We start from the raw sequence: 25,875 nt of genomic DNA, 5'->3' as shown, positions 1-25,875 counted from the left end.
ATATTATAAGACTTTCCATAGAAACATTTAGTCATCATATTGTTTTAAGATCACAACAAAATGGAAATACTCCCTTTCCCAAACATTAACAAGAAATATTGCTAAACACAATACTGCCAATCTTTAAAATTAACAAAATAGCAAATAAAAAATTTATACCAGCATGTCCATCATACCAACATATAATTGGCATTCAGATAGTTTAGTGGTGTAGATAGAAACGAATTGCAATAGTTTGCTATGGAACTCATGATTATCCCATTTAAATACTCAGTTATGAAGAAGCCTGAACTGTTAGTGACAAATACAAAAGTGTGAGAGTCACTTAGAACCAGACATTAAATACAAAAATAAAAAAACACACCATTTGTAGATGTTGGGGTCCTAAAGTGACTATTGATGTATACCCATCATGCCAAGATGCCAATGGCATTCATCTGGTTAATCAGTGCTGAGGATGGATTTGGATTACAATAGGTTAATCTCACATGTAAATTAGTGTTTCCCTAACACAGTGAACAAAAAGGGTTAATTCCTAAGAATTGTACGGTAACCTTAAGAGGTGTGAATGGGCTACTGTCTAAATATGTGCATGTGTATATATATATATATATATATATACAAGTAGCCCTCAGTTTACGCTGGGGTTAGGTTCCAGAAGGAATGGTTGTAAATCGAAACCGTTGTAAATTGAAACCCAGTTTATAATGTAAGTCAATAGGAAGTGAGGGAGATAGGTTCCAGGCCCCTCTCAAAATTGTCATAAGTAACACCTAATACATTATTTTTAAAGCTTTGAAATGAAGACTTTAAATGCTAAACAGCATTATAAACCTAATAAAATAATCACACAACACAAACTTCACTTGCATTTTTCTGCAAACAGTTCTTTCTATGCATTCCAATCTGGACTGATTTATAGACAGGAAGATCTTGTTCCTTTGAAATCTGCTCGATAGCTCAGGTTTGGTTAAACTGATTAATTTCAGCTTGCTTGGCTTTGCTGCAACACAAGCGGACAGCTCCACCTACTGGCTATTTTAATTAATGCACTGCTTCTCAATGCTTTTCACTAGCAGTCACATGACTGGAAAAAAAGGTTGTTATTCTGAAACGGTGTAAATTGAACCGTTGTAAAACGAGGGCCACCTGTATATATATATAAATACACAGAGAGAAGTGCACTCACAGGAACGAACAACCAGCTCAATACCATTGTTAGCCTGTTCTATGGTGATTTACCATCTGGGTGCAACTTCTTTTAACCAAGTAATGCTTTTCACAGAGAAGAACTTTCCTGTAGTATATCAGTCTGATCCCGCCTATTACGGTCAGTCCAGCGCCGAAATACCAGACAATTCCTCTCTGAGCAAGGAACACAGCAACCCCAGACAATTGTTTCGGCCTTCATTGGGCCTCGTCAGTGAGGTGTAGGTATATTCCTCTAAGCACACTAAGCAAGGAGTCCACGTCTGGTTGCCCCTTTTCTACATAGGGAGACTAAATATACCCAGAGAGAAGCTGGACTGACCGTAATAAACGGGATCAGACTGGACCACACACTCGCCTCTCAGATTCCCTCCCGCTGGCACCAGCAGATGGTCGTTACAGACGGTGACACACACACTACAGATTTAATCCAAAAGCAGAAATATTCACAGCGAGTGTATTTTGAAATGTTTAATAAAAAACAAATTACAGCTTAAATGAAAATGTTCCAAACGTTCCAGCAGATAAACTGTCGTTTTACACTAGCAAGAGCACTAGATGGCAGCACTATTTCCTGTCATGTAGTGCACGCTACCTATCTAGATATCTTTTTAACCAAGAACATGAGAATGACACAAATTTGATAATAGAAGTAAATTGGAAACTTTTTATTGTATTCTCGACCTGAATCATGAAATGTCCCTTTAACTGAGATCCAGCAATATCTTAGTTAGCTTTTGGTTCCTGTGTCAGCCAATAAGCATGTAAACCTATTGTTCTTGACAGTTCTAACCCCATTAAAACAAAAGGAATACCATTTAAAAAATAATAAGACAATGGTTGTGCCACTGCTGGCTTGTAGCAGTGACACTAGCTTCTACTTTATTTTTATTTAGGTTTCAGCTGCTGTCTAGCTGCTCTTCTGCTATCTTGAAAACATTCCCTAAGTAATGAGCTTTAGTTAACAAACTAATAATATTGGCAAAATTCATCAAAAACCCATGGTCTAATCTTGTAAAAAAACTAAATAAAATATGTTTTCTGGGAAGGAAAAGAAACAAACATTTTACTGTCTGTACAAATACCAATATGATACAACAAATAACCTATCATTTTTATTAGGGGTGACTTCTGGTTAACTTTCATTTATAATTAACAAACTGACTTTGGACGCTAGAAGATAAACAAAACATGCAGTTGATATCTTGATAAATAGGGTCCTTTAACTTAACCTATTTTTTAGAGTGGAATGTCCTTTAAAAGTTGGCCTAGAATACAAATCCAGTACTAACTACTGGTATGAATTTGTGTTAGTGTTTGATGTATTTGCGCTACACAAAGTATTATGTTTTGAATTTTTAAAACGTAAGTTTATGGGAAGCTTAGCAGTCATTTTCCATTTGCATGAAATGTATTTGTGATAGCTGAGTGCTTCCTGCTGCTTTACATAACATTAAATGAAACAGGAAAAGACAACTTCACATCATAAAATTGAACAAGAGCAATAAAATGTCATACATAAAAAAAACATTTATATTCATTTTATTTTTTATTCCAGTTTAAGTACAAAAGCAGCATCATAATGGGGTCCATTCCAGTCTTTCTACTCCAGATACACGTTCTTCAAGTTCTGAGCAATCACAATGCAACCGATAACACCATTTACATAAAGGGAAAACTTTGGATCGCATCTAAGCAGACAGTGGAGAAGTCACCCATATGACATATGACCATAAGCTTTGCACTATATATCAATAACAAAATGGACACATTGAATTCAACAGACTTAGGGCTGGATTTATCAAGCCCTGTATTCAGCCGAATGTATCTGTTTCTGTTTGAGCCTTCAGGCTCGCCGGAATCAGGAGTTAAGAAACATCGGTCCTAAGACCGCTGCTCCTTAACTCATCTGCCACCTCTGAGGCGGCGGACAGCAATCAGCCCGATCAGATACTATCGGGTTGATTGACACCCCTGCTAGCAGCCGATTGGCCTCGAATGTGCAGGGGGCGGAATTGCACAAGCATTTTACTAGAAATGCTTGTGCGATGATAAATGCAGACAGCATATCGATGTGCTGCAGATATGATCCGCTACAGCGGATCATGTCCGTCCGCAAAATGGTAAATCGGCCCCAGAGGGTGTTGATAAAGGGCATACTTGGCCTTTTCAACATGTTATTCAGTATTCCAAGATGATTTGGAATAATACTATTATGTTGTACATTTGCAAAAAAAACTCTCAATAGCCACTGACACCATCTTATAGTTGAATATATGGGGGTCAAATTATTCATGTGCGAGCAGACATGATACGATGCAGCGTATCATGCCCGCTGCACAGCGATAAATGCCGATAAAGGCCGCTAGCAGGGGGTGTCATTCCGCCAGACCTCGCTGAATGCGGAGAGCAATACGCTCTCCGTATTCAGCATTGCACCAGCAGCTCTTGTAAACTGCTGGTGCAATGCCCAGCAGGGAGGTGTCAATCAACCCAATCGTATTCAATCGGGTTGATTTTCGGTGATGTGTGTCTGCCACTCCGCCAGGGTTATGGAGCAGCTGTCTTTAGACCGCTGCTTCATAACTGCTGTTTCTGGCGAGCCTGCACGGGCCCTCAAGCTCCATCCGGAACTTGATAAATAGGCCCCATGGTCTAGATTCATTAAACCTATATTCATCACTGTTTTACAGTCCCTTGATAGTGAGTAGGACAGACATTTACATATATGTATGTGTTTAATAGACGTACACGTGATCTCTCGTACACGTATCTGCAGAAAAACAGGGGAAAACGGAAAGCTTAACCATGACATCTAGAAATGATGCTTAAAAATCGTACTCTTAAAATGTTTGTTTTATTTCATACATTTTTGTCATTGTAAGTTACAGTAATTTCATTTCAGGTTAGCCTGATGAAACAGCCCTCAGGAGGTTGAGAAACGCTTCGCTTTTTAATAAAGTGTTTTTTATATTTTTATACACTTGCTGTTGTGGTGTATTATACCGTATATACATTGCTGGGAACACTGGAAGAATTTATTTGGTTTCTGTTGTTTGCCTGGTGTTAACAGTCAACTGGGTGGCTGTGAGGTCCCAGTATGCTGTTATTGCACCTGGAGGTGCATTGTATCTTGTAAGTACAATCTTATGGTCACACATTGCTCCTGTGCAAACGTTACTGGGCTATGTATGTTTGCCTCTTCTGTCCATTCAGGCACCAGACAACAAGCCTTCTCAAGGAAATTTGATTGGATCTCTGCTGGGGGTTACCAGTGAGCTGGACCACTGCCAAGTTCCAGTCTGCCCCATCAGCACCGTTGGGTGCTTTTTGTTTGTGAGCATATACATCTATTTGTATCTATCTACATATGCTCTGGTGGTACTAGGCTATGGTTCTTTTTTATCTACAGATAATGTTTAAAAATTTCGACAATTTTCAAGATTGTCACTTTCTGTTTTTATGACTTAACAGTATGAAAACTCTTAAAATCCTGTTATAGAAGATGCAATAAGTTGTAGACGATTTCTTTTTAATTTCCTGTAGTGTTCTTCTTGATTTTAGATAAAAAAAAAATCTCAAAAACCAAAAAACAAGCATTTCTTAAAGAATAAAAAAAATACTTTTAAAATATTAAGTTTTAAAAACATCATTGAGCAAAGATGCTTAAAGGGACACTAAACCCAATTTTTTTCTATCCCAGTAAATATATGTGTATATGCTTATATACATATATATGTGTGTGTTAATATTTGTATATACACATATAAACACATAAATATATATGTATATAAGCATATATATTTACAATTTGCTGCCATCGCTGCGCTATTTACCCCCTTCTCTGCGCTAGTTCTCATGCCGTGTCTCATGGCATGAGAACGAGGCTCCCATTGGAGCCTATAGAAGCGAGCTCTCGTGAGCACAATGCTTCTGTGCAATGCTTAACTTGTAATACAAGCGCAAATTTGCACTCCATTTGTAACCAAGCCCTGAATAATTATGAAACAAAAGCTGTTTACATTTAATTTTAAACTTACATATAAAAATCAGTTATGCATCATACTAAGGGGCTGATATAACAAGGGCCGAATGGCTCTGAATGTAACTGTTTCCGCACAAGCCTTCAGGCTCGCAGGAAACAGGAGTTTCAGTGCACCACTTGTAATCTGGTCGATTTATTCATAAATACATATTTCTACTTATATCTGATTTTTGCACAAATATATATCTATAGTCTATAACTCATACGATCGGGTTGATTGACACCCCCTGACAGCGTATGCTGTCGGCATTTATCGATGTGCAGCGGACATGATCCGCTACAGCGGATCATGTCCGCTCGCACTTTGTTAAATCTGCCCCTAAGGATGTTTAGATACTTCCTTTTAATGCTCAATGAAGAAGTAATTATGAACCAATGAACACAGCTGGAAGTACTTATTATCCATTAAATATTAGTAGAACGTACTTAGTAACAAATAAGCATTAGCAGGATAAGTACAAAACCAGCAATGCAATATTATTTCTATCTATATTAAAGGGACAGTATACAGCAATTTACATTTAACTGCATGTAATAAACACTACTATAAAGAATAATATGCACACTGCAGATACTGATATAAAAATCCAGTATAAAACCATTTAAAAACTTACTTAGAAGCTCCCAGTTTAGCTTTGTTCAAAAGATTAGCTGGAACACCTACTGAAAGTATTTCTATAGCAAAAACAGCAGACACTCCCCCTCCCCCTTCCTCTGCATATGAAAAGACTCTTTACACAAACAGGAGCAAGCTGGAGTAGGTATACATCAGTATTCTGCTAAAACTTTGGGGCTTGGTTAGGAGTCTGAAAATCAGTGCAATGTTATTTAAAAAAAGCAAAACTATACATTTTTATTCCTTCAAAAAAGCTGTATGGGCTATATAAATGGATCATCTACAAAACATGTATGCAGATAAAAATCTAGTGTATAATGTCCCTTTAAATAGCATTTTTTGTGTTAGGAGCATTCTTCTGCTATTACTTGAACTTAGTAATTAATTCTAAACAATAAGATTTCTGGTATTTTTCATCACCAAACACAGACTTTCATATTAGCACTTATAAGTCAGGGCAGTCATTTATAATTTGCTAATAGATTTTTAGATTCATTGTTGCAAAAATATTTTTCTTCCCTATGTAAAAAAAAAAACTAGTTACACTGAATGTAAATGACAATTATTATTATGTATCTTGCCTGGCGTTTGATGTTATTTTTTTTTCCTGCAAGGCGTCTGTAGTTTTCTGGATCTCTGATGGTGGGTGGTTTGAATATCTATAGAAAATTGCTGTAAATTACTGTAAAATGAAAAACCTATTCAGCTTCAACTATGCTATTAAAATTGGAGTGAAATTAATTTTAGCTTAGAGTGAAAATCTATTTCAAAACAGGAAAATAATGAAATAACTCAATATATGATGTGTGTCCATTTAGGATTCCTGTTTATAAGATCATTCACACATTTTCTATTTTTCCCTTTATGGGCCAGATTACGAGTGGAGCACTTACAGTTGCACATGAGCGAAAAGTGGTTTATTGCGAGTGTTTGCGCACATAACGTTTTTAGCTAATATTACAAGTTGAAAGTAAATGCGATCGCTTGGGCGCAATTGAAGATAACACTTGTACAGATGTATTTATATGTATACATATATCAACCCAATCCGGTTGATTGACACCCCCTGATAGCGACTGATTGGCCGCGAATCTGCAGGGGGCGGCATTGCACCAGCAGTTCACAAGAACTGCTGTTGAAATGATAAATGCAGAGAGCGTATGCTGTCGGCATTTATCGATGTGCGGCTGACATGAAACTCTACATCGTATCATGTCTGCTCGCACTATGATAAATCTACCCATTTAACTCAGATTATATTTAAAGAAAAGAAATCTGGTTAAAAATAAGTGAACACAATCCTTTGAGCTATTACAAAAGCTTTTTATTAATACAGCCATCAGTTATTACAATGTTTTCCTGCTGATGTAGAGCAGATCTCATCATATATAATCTGTAAGTAATGTTTGTAAAAGCAGTATGTTCCCCTAACTGCCCCTATAACCCCTACAATGTCAATTCAACAAGGGCTACAAGTTGTGAGACAGCCTTTATCTGGAAGACTGGCAGCTGATTTGTGATAAAAAGGTGCATATGATTCAGTTACCCAATAGTTCCCTCATTACTGTCAGACATTGTTTGCATATTATATATTAGGGGCACATATACTTCCATAGAAAGACCTTCTTCAAAAGCCTTTCTGAATAGCATCCGTTAATTATTTCTAGCTGATACTAAATATAATTTGCAAATGCTAAAATAGGGATAGGACAAGAATAATGTTACCTGCCGTTACTGCAAAAAATTGGAGTTGGCTCATAATGGTTCTGAAAGGCAGCCAGAGTTTTTCTATTACTTTATACTCACAGATATAAAAATAAGGAAACAAGCCAGTTACGATTCTCTAGCATTTACCCTCACTTTTTCGCTAGTGCATGTCAAGCCTTCACTAACTGGTGTAACGCACACAAATTTAATACAGATTTTAGAGGGATGTTGTACCCTAAAATCCTTTCTCTTTAATGTGTTCCCAATGGTCCATTTTACCTTTTTGGAATATATTTAGTTATTTGCAAACAACTCCATCACCTTTATTCAACAATAGCACTGATTAATCTTCCAGTTTGGGGGGGGGGGGGGGTATAAGGGAGAGAGAGAGATTTTGTATGTGCAATAGCTGGTTGTCCGTATTCAACCCCCAACCATAATTAGCATGTCAATACCCAACATAAATAATGTCAGCAGGCCTGCTTTACTTGCAGGCTCAGCCCACAACCACAAGTAAGACAGGTGATTGTTTTACTGAGCAAAATCATCTATTTTAATTAGAAAATAAACATGAAGTAACAATTCCCCATACATGTAATACACTGCAGTAGGTATAATTTGGAACACATTAAGGGGAAATTAATTTTAAAGTAGAGAGTCTCATTAATGTTCTGATTTATTATTTTTGTTAGAAATTGTATACTAGTGTTATTTGTACTTTACAGTATGATTATAATGTGTGAACATCTATAATATATTCTGTTTATAACTTTTTTCTTTTTTTTAGAAATGGTTTCTGATTTAATATTTACCCAAACTATTTCTGTCAAATAAATAGGGCATTGTATACTTATCTCAAGGCTTTCCAGAACTGCCGTGGGCACCATGATGTATAACAAGCTGCAGTGTATAGTAGTATGTAACAAATAGCTGGTCCAAAATTACTAAAGTAGTTTTAAATACGTTAAAAGGGAAATTAAATACCTCTAATTTTTTTTGTGTAATAATTGTGCTTTGTCTCACGTTTCCTAGAATGGTAAAAAAAGCAAAACTTACAATCTTGTCCCTAGATTTAGAGTTCTGCGGCCAAAGGGATGCGTTAGCTACACATGCTTTTCTTCTCCCGCACATTTTAAATACCGCTGGTATTTAGAGTTCACAGAAGGGCTGCGTTAGGCTCCAAAAGGGGAGCGTAGAGCATAATTTACTGCCACTGCAACTCTCAATACAAGCGGTGCTTAGGGACGCGGCCAGCTTCAAAAACGTGCTCGTGAACGATTCCCCCATAGGAAACAATGGGGCCGTTTGAGCTGAAAAAAAACCTAACACCTGCAAAAAAGCAGCGTTCAGCTCCTAACGCAGCCCCATTGTTTCCTATGGGGAAACACTTCCTAAGTCTGCACCTAACACCCTAACATGTACCCCAAGTCTAAACACCCCTACCTTACACTTATTAACCCCTAATCTGCCACCCCCGCTATCGCTGACTCCTGCATATTTTTTTAACCCCTAATCTGCGCTCCGTACACCGCCGCCACCTACGTTATCCCTATGTACCCCTAATCTGCTGCCCCTAACACCGCCGACCCCTATATTATATTTATTAACCCCTAATCTGCCGCCCCAACGTCGCCGCCACCTACCTACACTTATTAACCCCTAATCTGCTGACCGGACCTCACCGCTACTATAATAAAGTTATTAACCCCTAATCTGCCTCACTAACCCTATAATAAATAGTATTAACCCCTAATCTGCCCTCCCTAACATCACCGACACCTAACTTCAAGTATTAACCCCTAATCTGCCGACCGGACCTCACCGCTACTCTATTAAATTTATTAACCCCTAAAGCTATGTCTAACCCTAACACTAACACCCCCCTAAGTTAAATATAATTTTTATCTAACTAAATAAATTAACTCTTATTAAATAAATTAATCCTAATTAAAGCTAAATACTTACCTGTAAAATAAACCCTAATATAGCTACAATATAACATATAATTATATTATAGCTATTTTAGGATTAATATATATTTTACAGGCAACTTTGTATTTATTTTAACCAGGTACAATAACTATTAAATAGTTAATAACTATTTAATAGCTACCTAGTTAAAATAATTACAAAATTACCTGTAAAATAAATCCTAACCTAAGTTACAATTAAACCTAACACTACACTATCATTAAATTAATTAAATAAAATACCTACAATTATCTACAATTAAACCTAACACTACACTATCAATAAATAAATTAAATAAAATGCCTACAAATAAATACAATTAAATAAACTAACTAAAGTACAAAAAATAAAAAAAGAACTGAGTTACAAAAAATAAAAAAATAATTTACAAACATTAGAAAAAGATTACAACAATTTTAAGATAATTACACCTACTCTAAGCCCCCTAATAAAATAACAAAGCCCCCAAAAATAAAAAAATGTCCTACCCTATTCTAAAATACAAATAGAAAAGCTCTTTTACCTTACCAGCCCTTAAAAGGGCCTTTTGCTGGGCATGCCCCAAAGAATTCAGCTCTTTTGCCTGTAAAAAAAAACATACAATACCCCCCCAACATTACAACCCACCACCCACATACCCCTAATCTAACCCAAACCCCCCTTAAATAAACCTAACACTAAGCCCCTGAAGATCTCCCTACCTTATCTTCACCACGCCGGGTATCACCGATCCGTCCAGAGGAGCCTCCGAAGTCTTCATCCAAGCCCAAGCGGGGGCTGAAGAAGTCCATCATCGGGCTGAAGAGGTCCATCATCGGGCTGAAGAAGTCCATCATCGAGCTGAAGTCTTGATCCAAGCGGGCGCTGAAGAGGTCCATCATCAGGCTGAAGTCTTGATCCAAGCGGGCGCTGAAGAGGTCCATCATCGGGCTGAAGTCTTCTATCAAGCGGCATCTTCAATCTTCTTTCTTCTGGATCCATCTTCATCCCGCCGACGCGGAACATCCATCCTGGCCGACGACTTCCCGACGAATGACGGTTCCTTTAAGGGACGTCATCCAAGATGGCGTCCCTCGAATTCCGATTGGCTGATAGGATTCTATCAGCCAATTGGAATTAAGTTAGAAAAATCTGATTGGCTGATTGATTCAGCCAATCAGATTCAAGTTCAATCCGATTGGCTGATCCAATCAGCCAATCAGATTGAGCTCGCATTCTATTGGCTGTTCCGATCAGCCAATAGAATGCGAGCTCAATCTGATTGGCTGATTGGATCAGCCAATCGGATTGAACTTGAATCTGATTGGCTGATTCAATCAGCCAATCAGATTTTTCTAACTTAATTCCAATTGGCTGATAGAATCCTATCAGCCAATCGGAATTCGGCGGACGCCATCTTGGATGACGTCATTTAAAGGTACCTCATTCGTCGTTCAGTCGTCGGCCGGGATGGATGCTCCGCGGCGGCGGAGCGAAGAAAGAAGATTGAAGATGCCGCCGGAAGAATGAAGACTTTGCTGCCGCTTGGAGGAAGACGTCGCCGGAGGAAGAATTCTTCTTTGCCGCTTGGAGGAAGACATCGCCGGAGGAAGAATTCTTCTTTGCCGCTTGGAGGAAGACATCGCCCTGATCGGATCAGGAGTTCGGCCCGGTGTGGTGAAGACAAGGTAGGGAGATCTTCAGGGGGGTAGTGTTAGGGTTTTTTAAGGGGGGTTTGGGTGGTTTTAGAATAGGGGTATGTGGGTGGTGGGTTGTAATGGGGGGGGGGTATTGTATTTGTATGCAAAAGAGCTGAATTCTTTGGGGCATGCCCCACAAAAGGCCCTTTTAAGGGCTGGTAAGGTAAAGAGCTTTTAACTTTTTTTAATTTAGAATAGGGCAGGGAATTTTTTTTATTTTGGGGGTTTATTATTTTATTAGGGGGCTTAGAATAGGTGTAATTAGCTTAAAAATCTTGTAATCTTTTTTTTATTTTTTGTAATTTAGTGTTGTTAATTTCATTGTATTTTTAGATACATGTTTGTAGTTTATTTAATTTATTGATAGTGTAGGTGTATTTGTAACTTTGGTTAGGATTTATTTTACAGGTAATTGGGTAATTATTTTAACTAGGTAGATATCAAATAGTTAATAACTATTTAATAGCTATTATACCTAGTTAAAATAATTAACAATTTACCTGTAAAATAAATATTAACCCTAACATAGCTACAATGTAATTATTAATTATATTGTAGCTATCTTAGGGTTTATTTTATAGGTAAGTATTTAGATTTAAATAGGAATATTTTAGTTTTTAAATGAATTAGATTAATTTAATATAAATTTAGTTAGGGGTGTTAGGGTTAGATAGAGTTAATATAGTTAATATAAATACTATAGTAACTATATTAACTATATTAACCCTAATATAATTAGGGTTAATATAGTTAATATATATAATGTAATACCTATATTAACTATAATATACTTAGGGTTAATATAGATAATATAGCTGGCGGCGGGGTAGGTAGATTAAATTAGGGGTTAATCATTTTAATAGAGATGGCGGCGGTGTTAGGGGCTTACATTAGGGGTTAATAATTTTAATATAGATGGCGGCGGTGTTAGGGGCTCACTTTAGGGGGTTATAGATTTAATATAGCTGGCGGCGGGGTACGGGAGCGACGGTTTAGGGGTTAATAACTTTATTAGGTTGCGGCGGGGTACGGGAGCGGCGGTTTAGGGGTTAATAGCTTTTTTATTGTTAGGATAGTGAGGGGAGATAGCGGATAGAGGGTTAGACGTGTCGGGCTATGTTAGGGAGGCGTGTTAGACAGTGAGGGTGATTTAGACTTTAGTCAGGTTTTATAGGCGCCGGCAGTTTCTAACGTGGCGCAAGTCACTGGCGACTCCAAAAATCTGTACTTACGCAGATTTCTGGACATCGCTGGTTTGTGAGACTTGCGCCACTTTAGCAAGTGACGGCGCCGCATATTGGATGGCTCAAGTTGCGAGCTGAAACTGCGGGCGACGTGGGTTCCCTCGCTTGCGCCGCAAACTGCGATCTATATCGGATCGCGCCCCTGAATTCTTTGGGGCATGCCCAGCAAAAGGCCCTTTTGGGGCATGCCCAGCAAAAGGCCCTGGTAAGGTAAAAGAGCTTTTCTATTTGTATTTTAGAATAGGGTAGGGCATTTTTTATTTTGGGGGGCTTTGTTATTTTATTAGGGGGATTAGAGTAGGTGTAATTATCTTAAAATTGTTGTAATCTTTTTCTAATGTTTGTAAATTATTTTTTTATTTTTTGTAACAGTTCTTTTTTTATTTTTTGTACTTTAGTTAGTTTATTTAATTGTATTTATGTGTAGGTATTTTATGTAATTAATTTATTGATAGAGTAGTGTTAGGTTTAATTGTAGATAATTGTAGGTATTTTATTTCATTAATTTATTGATAGTGTAGTGTTAGGTTGAATTGTAACTTAGGTTAGGATTTATTTTACAGGTAATTTTGTAATTATTTTAACTAGGTAGCTATTAAATAGTTATTAACTATTTAATAGCTATTGTACCTGGTTAAAATAAATATAAAGTTGCCTGTAAAATAAATATAAATCCTAAAATAGCTACAATATAATTACAATTTATATTGTAGATATATTAGGGTTAATTTTACAGGTAAGTATTTAGCTTTAATTAGTATTAATTTATTTAATAAGAGTTAATTTATTTCGCTAGATAAAAATTATATTTAACTTAAGGGGGTGTTAGTGTTAAGGTTAGACTTAGCTTTAGGGGTTAATAAATTTAATAGAGTAGCGGTGAGGTCCGGTCGGCAGATTAGGGGTTAATACTTGAAGTTAGGTGTCAGCAGTGTTAGGGAGGGCAGATTAGGGGTTAATACTATTTATTATAGGGTTATTGAGGCAGGAATGAGGCGGATTAGGGGTTAATAACTTTATTATAGTAGCGGTGAGGTCCGGTCGGCAGATTAGGGGTTAATAATTGTAGGTAGGTGGTGGCGACGTTGGGGGGGGGCAGATTAGGGGTTAATAAATATAATATAGGGGTCGGCGATGTTAGGGGCAGCAGATTAGGGGTACATAGGGATAACGTAGGTTGCGGCGGTGTGAGGTCGGCAGATTAGGGGTTTAAAAAATTTAATAGAGTGGCAGCGATGTGGGGGGGGGCCTCGGTTTAGGGGTACATAGGTAGTTTATGGGTGTTAGTGTACTTTAGAGCACAGTAGTTAAGAGCTTTATGAACCGGCGTTAGCCCAGAAAGCTCTTAACTCCTGGCTTTTCTCTGCCGCTGGAGTCTTGTTGTTAGAGTTCTAACTCTCACTTCAGCCAAGACTCTAAATACCGGCGTTAGAAAGATACCATTGAAAAGATAGGATACGCAAATGGCGTAGGGGGATCTGCGGTATGGAAAAGTCACGGCTGCAAAGTGAGCATTAGACCCTTTCATGACTGACTCTAAATACCAGCGGGTGGCCAAAACCAGCGTTCGGAGCCCCTAACGCTGGTTTTGACGGCTAACGCAGAACTCTAAATCTAGCGGCTAGTTTCCAAAATGTCTGGTGCACGTTAACTTCAGGACTTTGTATACTGTGACTGTGCTTTCTTATTCTCCCCATATATTCTATTGGGCACCATGTTAAAAAACCCTAACAATTATCGTTTGTGCGCTAACCCGACACAGTGTTAGACCAACTGAGCTAAACCTAAGTGACTTATAAATACTTTACATTCCAATGTCTTTCATATAGAAGAAAATGCTCTTTTTATTTATAAATAGATATTTATATAATAGATGTTAAAATAAATTAACATCCTTATTACTGCAATTCATCTCAGTAGCCAAACTCCACCCATTTGCTGATGTTATCTGATAAATCCTATTAGGAACACATATGTAGCAGGGTTAGCGTTGATAAGTAAGCAGGTGCATTTCAGGTTATGAGAATTAGAATTTTTATTTTCTTTCAGAGCTGAATTACATGAAAGGGGGACAAAATAAATAATGGCATTATATTGAAAAGTTGTTTTATTATGCATAACTAAACATTTTATATATATAAAAAAATGAGGGTGTTTACTGTCCCTTTAACCAGAGACTACTCAAGCAGGATAATCAGTGCCTGATGCACGTTTTGCCAAAGCCTTTGTCAAAGGTGTATATTGAACCTATATGTACAGTGCTGCAGAAACTGTTGGTGCCCTACAACTGCAAATACAATATAATAATAATATTATAAATACTATTTGAATAATACTTTTATATTGAACTTTGAATAATTTTTTAAACTGCTAATTTTTTTGTGCACTATACTATAATGTCTGTCTCTTCTTTGTATACAGAAATATAGGAAGCCCCTAGCGGGATACACAGTACCCTTGAAGAATTCTGTGAAAGATCTTATATTTCAGACAAGTCTTTTTAGATATTCTCACCTGAGCACAGATTTAGAAAAGTCTTATATCGTTTATGAAAACAGGGCACATTTTTTTAAAATTAATAGCTCAATCTTTGGCTGCAAATCATTTAAGCTTATTTAAATATATCAATCTCTACTAAGTATACAGGAGATTAATGCATTAAGAAGGTAACATACTCATAACACTAATTATTAAGATAATCATTTTCTTTGGCTTGAAAATATTCCTATAAAGTAATTTGTCTAATAAAAATTAATGAGGCTCTAAAACAAAATAATTGTAAAGCTTTAATAAATGAACATGAACGTCAATAATTTGTTTCAAGATATAAGGCTTAAAAAATGATCACATAGGGCCCCATTTATTATATCAGCTAGATAACCTGTCAGTCAGGGGCAGAACTACTATTGGTGCAGCAGGTACAGATGCTCTAGGGCCCAAGTGCTGGGTGGGGCCCATAGCAGCCAGTCTATACATATGCATGTGCAGAATGTGTATAATCCTAATGCAGGGGAGACTTTTATTAGTGCAGAATGCAGGTCTATCTATCTACCTATCCTCAAAATCACTGTACAGAGCAGCATGTATGTTATTACAATTCCTTACTACTGAGTTACCTTTAGGGAGCCCAACAAAAACTTTTGCATCAGGACCTCTGCTGAGTAGGTCTGCTACTGCTGTCAATGCTTGCAGAGGGTAGGCAGCGGATGCAGGGGGCAGGCAGCAGATGCAGGGGGCAGGTAGGGGATGCAGAGGGCATGCAGCAGATGCAGAGGGCAGGCTGCACATGCAGAGGGCAGGCAGCAGATGGAGAGGGCAGGAAGCGGATGCAGTGGGCAGGCAGCAGATGCAGAGGGTAGGCAGAGGATGCAGAGGGTAGGCAGCGGATGCAGAGGGTAGGCAGTGGATGCAGAGGGCAGGTTGTGGATGCAGAAGGCAAGCTGTGGATGCAGAGGACAGGCAGCGAATGTAGTGGGCAGGCAGCGGATGCAGAGGGCAGGTAGTAGATGCAGAGGGCAAGCAGCAGATGCAGAGAACAGGCCGCGGATGAAGTGAGCAGGCAGCGGATGCAGAGGGCAGGCAGCAGATGCAGAGGGCAGGAAGTGGATGCAGAGGACAGGCAGCAAATACAGAGGGCAGGCAGTGGATGCAGAGGGCAGGCAGCGGATTCAGAGGGGAGGCAACAGATGCAGAGGGCAGGCAGTGGATGCAGAGGGCAGGAAGTGGATGCAGAGGACAGGCAGCAAATACAGAGGGCAGGCAGTGGATGCAGAGGGCAGGCAGCGGATGCAGAGGGCGGGCAGCAGATGCAGAGAGCAGGCAGTGGATGCAGAGGGCAGGAAGCGGATACAGAGGACAGGCAGCAAATACAGAGGGCAAGCAGCAGATGCAGAGGACAGACAGCGGATTCAGAGGGCAGGCAGTGGATGCAGAGGGCAGGAAGTGGATGCAGAGGACAGGCAGCAAATACAGAGGGCAGGCAGTGGATGCAGAGGGCAGGCAGAGGATTTGGAGGCCAGGCAGCGGATGCGGAGGGCAGGCAGCAGATACAGAAGGCAGGCAGTAGATACAAAGGGCAGGCAGCAGATACAGAGGGCATACAGCGGATGCAGAGGGCAGGCAGCAGATGCAGAGGGCAGGCAGCAGATGCAGAGGGCAGGCAACGGATGCAGAAGCAGGCAGCGGATGCAGTGGGCAGGCAGCAGATACAGAGGGCAGGCAGCAGATACAGAGGGCAGGCAGTAGATACAGAGGGCAGGCAGTGGATGCGGAGGGCAGGCAGCAGATACAGAGGGCAGGCAGCAGACACAGAGGGCAGGCAGTGGATGCGGAGGGCAGGCAGCAGATACAGAGGGCAGGCAGCAGATACAAAAGGCAGGCAGCAGATACAGAGGGCATACAGCGGATGCAGAGGGCAGGCAGCAGATACAAAGGGCAGGCAGCAGATACAGAGGGCATACAGCGGATGCAGAGGGCAGGCAGCAGATGCAGAGGGCAGGCAGCAGATGCAGAGGGCAGGCAACGGATGCAGAAGCAGGCAGCGGATGCAGTGGGCAGGCAGCGAATGCTGTTTTTCTGCTGTCTGCATTTATTGTTACACAAGAAATTGTAGTTCCAGTTACCCTGAACTTTTTAACTTCACTAACTATGAGGCTGCAGAGAGGTAGTTCTACCCCAAGGGCTCCAAAGTAGCCTCTGCTGCATAATATATGGAATCCATAATATTGTCAGTTTACAACTAAAACAAATACATTTTGGTAAATAAATAAATTAGTATTTTTTGGGTCACTTTCTACAAATATACAGGATTTACTCAAATAAAATATTTGTGAAATAACTCTGTGTAATTTATTCATAGTTTTAGCTAACACCGGTGACGGCTGGAGGATTAGCTCTGTGGATTATGAAATGAGTGAGTGTAGGATACACCATGCAGGACAAGCAAAAGGCAATTTAAAAAGCTTCAAATATAAAGTAGAAACACAAGTGAGAAATCATCAGTTAAAGGATCAATAAATTAGTACAAAATTAATAAAAATAAAAATCTATTAGGATGTGAGTGTTACTTACTAAATATTGACAGGGCAGCATAAAACAAATTGATCATACATTAAACATAAATGGGATGAAATACTGCAATGATAAAACTCTGTAAGGTATTAGAGCATTGTATTAATATACAAGAGCTTGCCTCTAACTATGTGGTCATATTTAGTGCTTTTTTATGGTAAATAACGATTTCTAAAATTTGTCCGGTATTGACAGTGTTTTTTCTATTGATCGCAATCCCAATCTGGTTCTCTCATTGACACTCATGAAGCTTAAAACCTGCCAAAAACAACACAAAGTCATTATGTCTGTCATTAATCTACCAATTTTGTTATTAAACACCCAAATGCATAAGATTAATGACAAACTACAAAAGACTTCCAAACTCTTATTGTAGCGCCAATCCTATTAAAAATATGATAACAATATAGCATATATCAAAATAACTGGTAGTATTATGTCCAAATTTGATCAATATCTTTGGGATATAATAACCCAGCAAAGGATATTTCACTTTTGGTATGTCCAAATAAAATCAATGGAATATTTTTTGGTGTCTGTAGCTCTTCATTAGAAGCCACCCAATATGGTATCCATGGTAACAAGGAGATCTATGGAAACAAAAACAAAAAAGAGCGCAAGCACACCGATCTAAGTGTAGGAATGAAACAGTTAACTCTAATGTAAGCACATAAAAACACACTCCCAAGTGTAACCTCATCAATATGAGGTATATTAACAGCATAAGTAAAGGTGTCCCCCTCAGGCATGGCCACAAAATTGGCTCGTGGATAGTAGCATTCTCCTAGCCGGCTATACGGAGATGCTGTGTGTACAACAAGAGGTTTGCTGGAGCCTGCCTGTAATAAAGACCAGAACCTGGTGTAGTAACAAAACAACATATACGGAGATGATCCAAGGAAGGTCCCTTACGTCATACTAGAGAGAGGATTCCATCCGCCTGAGGGAACACCTTTACTTATGCTGTTAATATACCTACAATTGATGAGGTTACACTTGTCAGTGTCTTTTATGTGCTTACATTAAAGAGTGAACTGTTTCATTACTACACATCGGTGTGTTCGTTTTTTTTTTTTACTTGTTTCTTAATGACAAACTAAATTATGATTTTGTAAGTTTAGCGATTAGATCAGCAGCTTAATGCCTGTTGGTGCATCTCATAGTGTGTAGGGATTCGTATAGGTGGTGCGTACAAATAGCCTGGTGTTCCTTTAAAACTGTAGAGATATACATGTACTGTATTTGTTTTCTAAAAGGAAACCCAAATACAGGGGTGTATTTTGGCCTAGGCAAACAAGGCACTTGCCTTGGGCAACAGATTGGAGGGGGGGAAGCAAATCTTTTTGTAGTTATATATGTTAGAAGCTTACAGTTATTTTAGAAGTATTATACAGGTATATAATGGGAAATTTAGCCCAAGGAGCTTACATTCTAGGAGGGTATAATAGGAGACTGCCCATGGAGCTTACAGTTTATTCAGGTAGCTATTGTATTTAGTTCTGTTAGCTTTCAACACTTAGGGGCCGATTTATCAAGTTCCGTATGGAGCTTGATGCCCCTGTTTCCGTGTGAGCCTTCAGGGTCGCCAGAAACAGCAGTTATGAAGCAATGGTCTTAAGACCGCTGCCCTAGTCCAAAAAGGCACTAAAACTTGGGAGGGGGGGGGGGGGGGTTGCGGGCAGCAGAATTTTGAGTGCCTAGGGCAGCACAAAACCTAAAAACACCACTGCCAAAACATTTTCTTTTGTGCTTCAGACAAAGCAAACCATTTAAAAAAAAGTTTCCAACTCACTTCTATTATTAAATTTGCTTTGTTCCTATGATATTCTTGGTTGAATAAATATCTGGAGCACTATATAGCAGGGAATAGTGCTGCCATCTAGTGCTTTTGCAAATGGATAACTTTCTTGCAAAACTGCTGCCATATAGTGCTCCAGAAATGGGCCAGCTCTTATCGGGCAGACTTGCTGGGCCTATGGCTCTTATCTGCTGTCAATATCTAAGCTGCGTCCCTTCTTTTCAACCAAAGACCGTAAGAGAACAAATAAAAATTGATAATAGACGTAAAATAGAAAGTTTTTTTAAAATTGCGGCTCTATCTGAATCATGACAGAATTATTTAGGTTACATAACCCTTTAAGGAAATTGAAGAGTGACATTATCAGTATAGTAGTTATGTGTGTTTGTTGGGTCATTTATTTGACTAATTATTATTATTAAAAGCACTTATGCTTAGGCTTTTACTTTCATTGATCGAGCAAGTAGCGCTTTTATTTGTCTGCTTCCTAACACCATCTAATACTGCGGGGTCACCTTAAAGTGTTTTGTCTATGCACAAAGTCAAAGTTAGACAAAACTTATGGGGTTCTGGGTAAGCAGTAAAATGCTGCTCAGGGTTTTTTTTAAAGTCCTTTTAGCTGTTAAATGTGATAAGTCACAAATGGTCTTATAAATGAGTTGTTTAGTACTGAGAATATGGATTGTGATAAAAAACAGGACTGGCATATGTAAGTAAAGGGCTGTTTTTCCAGATGATAAGGAAAAAAAAGTGCTAATGATAATGGCAGATTATGAACAAATTTTGAAAATGACTCCACAACTGCCACTTGTTTGGCCAAATATCTATATACTAGTCCTAAAGCCCGTTGACACGGGCCGTGTTGTGTGAAGTGATATATTCATTCTCTCTCTCTCTCTCTCTCTCTCTCTCTCTCTCTCTCTCTCTCTCTCTCTCTCTCTCTCTCTCTCTCTCTCTCTCTCTCTCTCTCTCTCTCTGCGATCAGCTGCAAGAGTTTGTCTGAACTGCGCATGACGGCTTCAGACAAACTCTTGTCTTTTATAATATAGGATGTGTACATTTGTATTTATGTATTTATATCTGTATTTATGTATTTATATCTGTATTTATGTATTTACAGACATATACACACATATAAACACATAAATACATATGTACGCATATAGAGACATATATATATAAGTGCATAAGTGCATACATAGATATTTTTAGATATTTTTAGTCATGTATATGTATGTAAAAGTCCTTTGCCTGCCTTTTGAGACCTCATATCTTTGAGCCCTTATAACTTTTTATTGCAATATTTTTTTTAAATAATTTTATCAGTGTTATTATGAGTATTACTGTACTTTTAAATGTGTTTTGTCCCACGTTTAAGTCTCGCGTAACAGTTAACCAGAGCTCTGAAGTTGTGCTATCCCGACACACAATAAATTCAATTGCGCTCAAGCAAACCTATTAACTTCTAACTTGTAATACGCGCACTACTTCCAAAGGGCTGTGATAAAGCCCTTTTCGCTTGCGTGCAACTGTTAGCGTGACACTTGTAATCTAGCCCTTTATGTTGTCCTGATATATTATGTTTAAAATACACATCTCTGGCTGCTATTCTAGCATTGGTTCTTGAAATTTAATTTTTGTATTTCTCTGCTTCAAATTTGATTGATTTTATGAAAACTATCTTTCATATTTAATGTTACATTTCTTTCATTTGGATTTGACTATTAATTCAAATAATCTTTTTAAATTGAATAAGTGCTTTCTTTTCAAGTATGAAAACTAATATTCAAATGAAAGCAGTGTTGAATGCAATATGTCATATAAGGAAAACATATCTGGAATAGAGAAAAGAAAGGTGTTTTTTAAGTATTTCACTTTTTTTCCTTTAAACCTAATAATGCATTTTATAAAAATGTGAAATATGATAATTAGCATCAAACATGACATTTTGTTATATCTGTTTTATAAAAGCATTTGACTGGACTGTTGTACTGTGTATAATGTGAGCCGAACTGTTCTGTCCTTAAGGGGAAATTAAAGTGCAAAAATTACATGCTCTAATTTGTTAGACAGAAATCTGCAATAAAGACTCAGAAGCCAAAAATATCTAATGAATTTTGAAAAAAAATGGTTTGCAAATAAAAGATAATAATAATAATAATAATAGTACTACTATACTACTACTACTACTAATAATAATCACCTAGATTACAAGTTGTGCGTTCGTGTTTTAACGCTGAAAAATGGTCATTTCAATGTTAAAACAGCACCGCAGCCATTACAAGTCTTGTAAGTATAGCTGTACCGTAAGCCTTTTAGCCTGTAACGCAAGGTCAGTCCCGCACACGTAAAAATACGTTTTTTCATGGGACTTCCATAGCATAGCCATTACAAGTTTGCGGTGAGGCTAAAAAGCTTGCGTTGCAGCCTATACTTAAAAGATGCGTTTCGCAAACTGAGAGCAGTAATGAGTTTTAAGTAACAAAACTGTTACAAAGTACACTAACACCCATAAACTACCAATTAACCCCTAAACTGAGGCCCTCCCACATCGCAAACACTATAATAAAGTTATTAACCCCTAATCTGGCGCTCCTGACATCGCCGCCACTAATAAAATTTATTAACCCCTATTCCGCCACTCCCCCGACATCGTCGCCACTATAATAAAGTTATTAACCCCTAAACCGCTTCCCTCCTGCATTGCAAACACTATTTAAAGATTATTCCCCCATAATCTACCCACAATGCCCCCACTATACTAAAGTTATTAAGCCCTACACTGTCACCACTACAATAAACCTATTAACCCCCAAACCGCAAGCCCCCCCACAAAGAAATTGTCAGGTTTTTTTTTCCCTGTTTTGTTTGTCATGTGCTGCTGACAGCCATTTTACTCACCTCTCTTCCTGATTATGGTGCATTGTGGGGGATGCTGCTCATTTCCTGCATTTCCTTTTATGGCCAGACTGGTGTGCATCTTCCGTGTGAGACAGGATGCAGTCTCAGAATTGTGATGTCATCACTTATTATTTAAAGGGCCTCTGCTCAGTATACTTTGCCTTTGCGTTGTCTCACCTATTTGTGAGAGTTCCTGTGTATTACCTGGCTGCCTGACATCCTTCCTGGTTCCTGAACCCTGGCTTGTTCATGACTCTGCTGTTTTCCTTGTTCCTGATTCCGGCTCGTCTGACTATTCGCTTTGGCTCCTGACTCGGCTCGTCTGACTACCACCTCTGGTTCTGACTCCTGGCTTGTTATTTGACTTGTGGACTTTTTATTATTTTTTGCTATTATTAAAGGTGTGATTATTTTTGCCCGGGAGGTCTTCCATTTACATGGGTTACCCAAGGAGATAGTGTCAACTGGGGTAGCCAGTTTGTCTCCAGATTTTGGCGTTCCTTTTGTGCTCAAATGGGGATCCAGCTTTCCTTCTCCTCAGCATATCACCCTCAATCCAATGGGGCTGCGGAACGGTCTAATCAAGCTCTGGAACAGTTCCTCTGTTGCTATGTCTCAGATCACCACAATAATTGGTATGAACTGTTACCTTGGGCAGAGTTTGCTCATAATAGTGCTATTAATGCTTCCTCCAAGTTATCCCCGTTCATGGGGAATTATGGGTTTCAACCATCCTTGTTGCCCGATTCATTCATGTCTCAGGGTATTCCGGCTTTGGAGGAGCATCTCCGGCAACTCCGTTCCACGTGGGTGCAGATTCAGGATTGCCTTCATCGTTCTATGCAGCGCCAAAAGTTCCAGGCTGATCGTAGGCGTCTGCCGCACCTTCCTACCAGGTTGGTGAGAGAGTTTGGCTGTCCTCCCGCAACTTGAACCTTCGTGTGCCTTCCAATAAATTGGCTCCCCATTATGTTGATTCTTTTCGAATACTTCAACGGGTTGATCCTGTGGCCTACGCTCTTGACCTTCCTCCTGCTATGCGTATCTCCAATGTTTTTCATGTCTCCCTCTTGAAACCATTGGTTTGCAATCAGTTTACCACTGTGTTGCCCCGTCCCCATCCTATCTTTGTTGACAACCATGAGGAGTATGAGGTCAGCAGCATTATTGACTCTCGTATGTCCAGGGGCCGTGTACTGTATTTGGTTCACTGGAGGGGCTATGGTCCAGAGGAGTGTTCTTGGGTTCCCTCCTCTGATGTTCATGCTCCTGCCCTCCTCCGTGTCTTCCATGCCCATTTCCCCAATAAGCCTTTTGTCCTCCCGCAGGGGAGGGGTCGTTGAGGGGAGGGTACTGTCAGGGTATTTTCCCTGTTTTGTTTGCCATGTGCTGCTGGCAGCCATTCTACTCACCTCTCTTCCTGACTATGGTGCATTGTGGGGGATGCTGCTCATTTCCTGCACTTCCTGCAGTCTCAGAATTGTGATGTCATCACTTATTATTTAAAGGGCCTCTGTTCAGTATGCTTTGCCTTTGCGTTGTCTCAGACCTGTTTGTGAGAGTTCCTGTGTATTACCTGGCAGCCTGATGTCCTTCCTGGTTCCTGATCCCTGGCTTGTTCCTGACTCTGCTGTTTTCCTTGTTCCTGATTCCAGCTCGTCTGACTATTCGCTTTGGCTCCTGACTCGGCTCGTCTGACTACCACCTCTAGTTTTGACTCCTGGCTTGTTATTTGACTTGTGGACTTCTTATTTTTTGCTATTAATAAAGGTGTGATTATTTTTGCCCGGGAGGTCTTCCATTCACATGGGTTACCCAAGGAGATAGTGTCGACCAGGGTAGCCAGTTTGTCTCCAAATTTTGGCGTTCCTTTTGTGCTCAAATGGGGATCCAGCTTTCCTTCTCCTCGGCATATCACCCTCAATCCAATGGGGCTGCGGAACGGTCTAATCAAGCTCTGGAACAGTTCCTCCGTTGCTATGTCTCAGATCACCACAATAATTGGTCTGAACTGTTACCTTGGGCAGAGTTTGCTCGTAATGGTGCTATTAATGCTTCCTCTAAGTTATCCCTGTTCATGGTGAATTATGGGTTTCAACCATCCTTGTTGCCCTATTCATTCATGTCTCAGGGTATTCCAGCTTTGGAGGAGCATCTCCGGCAACTCCGTTCCACGTGGGTGCAGATTCAGGATTGCCTTCATCAATCTATGCAGCGCCAAAAGTTCCAGGCTGACCGTAGGTGTCTGCCCGCACCTTCCTACCAGGTTGGTGAGAGAGTTTGGCTGTCCTCCTGCAACTTGAACCTTTGTGTGGCTTCCAATAAATTGGCTCCCCATTATGTTGGTCCTTTTCAAATACTCCGATGGGTTAACCCTGTGGCTTACACTCTTGACCTTCCTCCTGCTATGCGCATCTCCAATGTTTTTCATGTCTCCCTCTTGAAACCATTGGTTTGTAATCGGTTTACCACTGTGTTGCCCCATCCCCATCCTATCTTTGTTGGCAACCATGAGGAGTATGAGGTCAGCAGCATTATTGACTCTCGTATGTCCAGGGGCCGTGTACAGTATTTGGTTCAATGGAGGGGCTATGGTCCAGAGGAGCGTTCTTGGGTTCCCTCCTCTGATGTTCATGCTCCCGCCCTCCTCCGTGTCTTCCATGAACGTTTCCCCAATAAGCCTTTTGTCCTCCCGCGGGGGAGGGGTTGTTGAGGGGAGGGTACTGTCAGGGTTTTTTTCCCTGTTTTGTTTGCCATGTGCTGCTGGCAGCCATTTTACTCACCTCTCTTCCTGACTATGGTGCATTGTGGGGGATGCTGCTCATTTCCTGCACTTCCTGCAGTCTCAGAATTGTGATGTCATCACTTATTATTTAAAGGGCCTCTGTTCAGTATGCTTTGCCTTTGTGTTGTCTCAGACCTGTTTGTGAGAGTTCCTGTGTATTACCTGGCTGCCTGACGTCCTTCCTGGTTCCTGATCCCTGGCTTGTTCCTGACTCTGCTGTTTTCCTTGTTCCTGATTCCGGCTCGTCTGACTATTTGCTTTTGCTCCTGACTCGGCTCGTCTGACTACCACCTCTGGTTTTGACTCCTGGCTTGTTATTTGACTTGTGGACTTTTTATTATTTTTTGCTATTAATAAAGGTGTGATTAATTTTGCACTTCTTGTCTCAGTCTGATTCTTGGCACCCTGACAGAAATATATTAAATTAAACTATTAACCCCTAAACCGCAAGCCCCCCACAACAAAATATACTAAATTAAACTATTCACCCGTAAACTGAAAGCCCCCACATTGCAATAAACTATTTTAAACTAGTAACCCCTAAACCTAATGCCCCCTAACTTTATATTAAAATTAAAATTTCCCTATCATAAATTAATTTAAAACTTACCTGTCAAATTAAAAAAACTAAGCTTAAACTAACAATTAAACTAATATAACTATTAAACTAATATTAAACTTAACTACCAATTAAAGAAAACTAAAATACACATTAAAGAAATCCTAACACTACTTTAAAAATTACAAATTATCTAATTAAAGAAAAAAAATTACTAAATTACAAAAAATAACAAACACTAAATTACGAAAAATAACAAACCAAATTATCAAAAATAAAAAAGAATTACAC

At 39.3% G+C, this 25,875-nt stretch overlaps 1 protein-coding gene across 1 annotated transcript in view; it reads right to left on the bottom strand.

Moving 5' to 3' along the window:
- The window catches only part of C7H3orf84 (chromosome 7 C3orf84 homolog), a 111,014-nt gene that overhangs the window by 37,419 nt on the left and 47,720 nt on the right, over positions 1-25,875 (bottom strand). The gene's annotated exons all lie outside the window — the stretch shown is intronic.

This window comes from Bombina bombina, chromosome 7, assembly GCF_027579735.1.
Source record: "Bombina bombina isolate aBomBom1 chromosome 7, aBomBom1.pri, whole genome shotgun sequence".
Lineage (NCBI taxonomy): Eukaryota > Metazoa > Chordata > Amphibia > Anura > Bombinatoridae > Bombina > Bombina bombina.
This window is presented reverse-complemented; position numbering and strand designations above follow the sequence as displayed.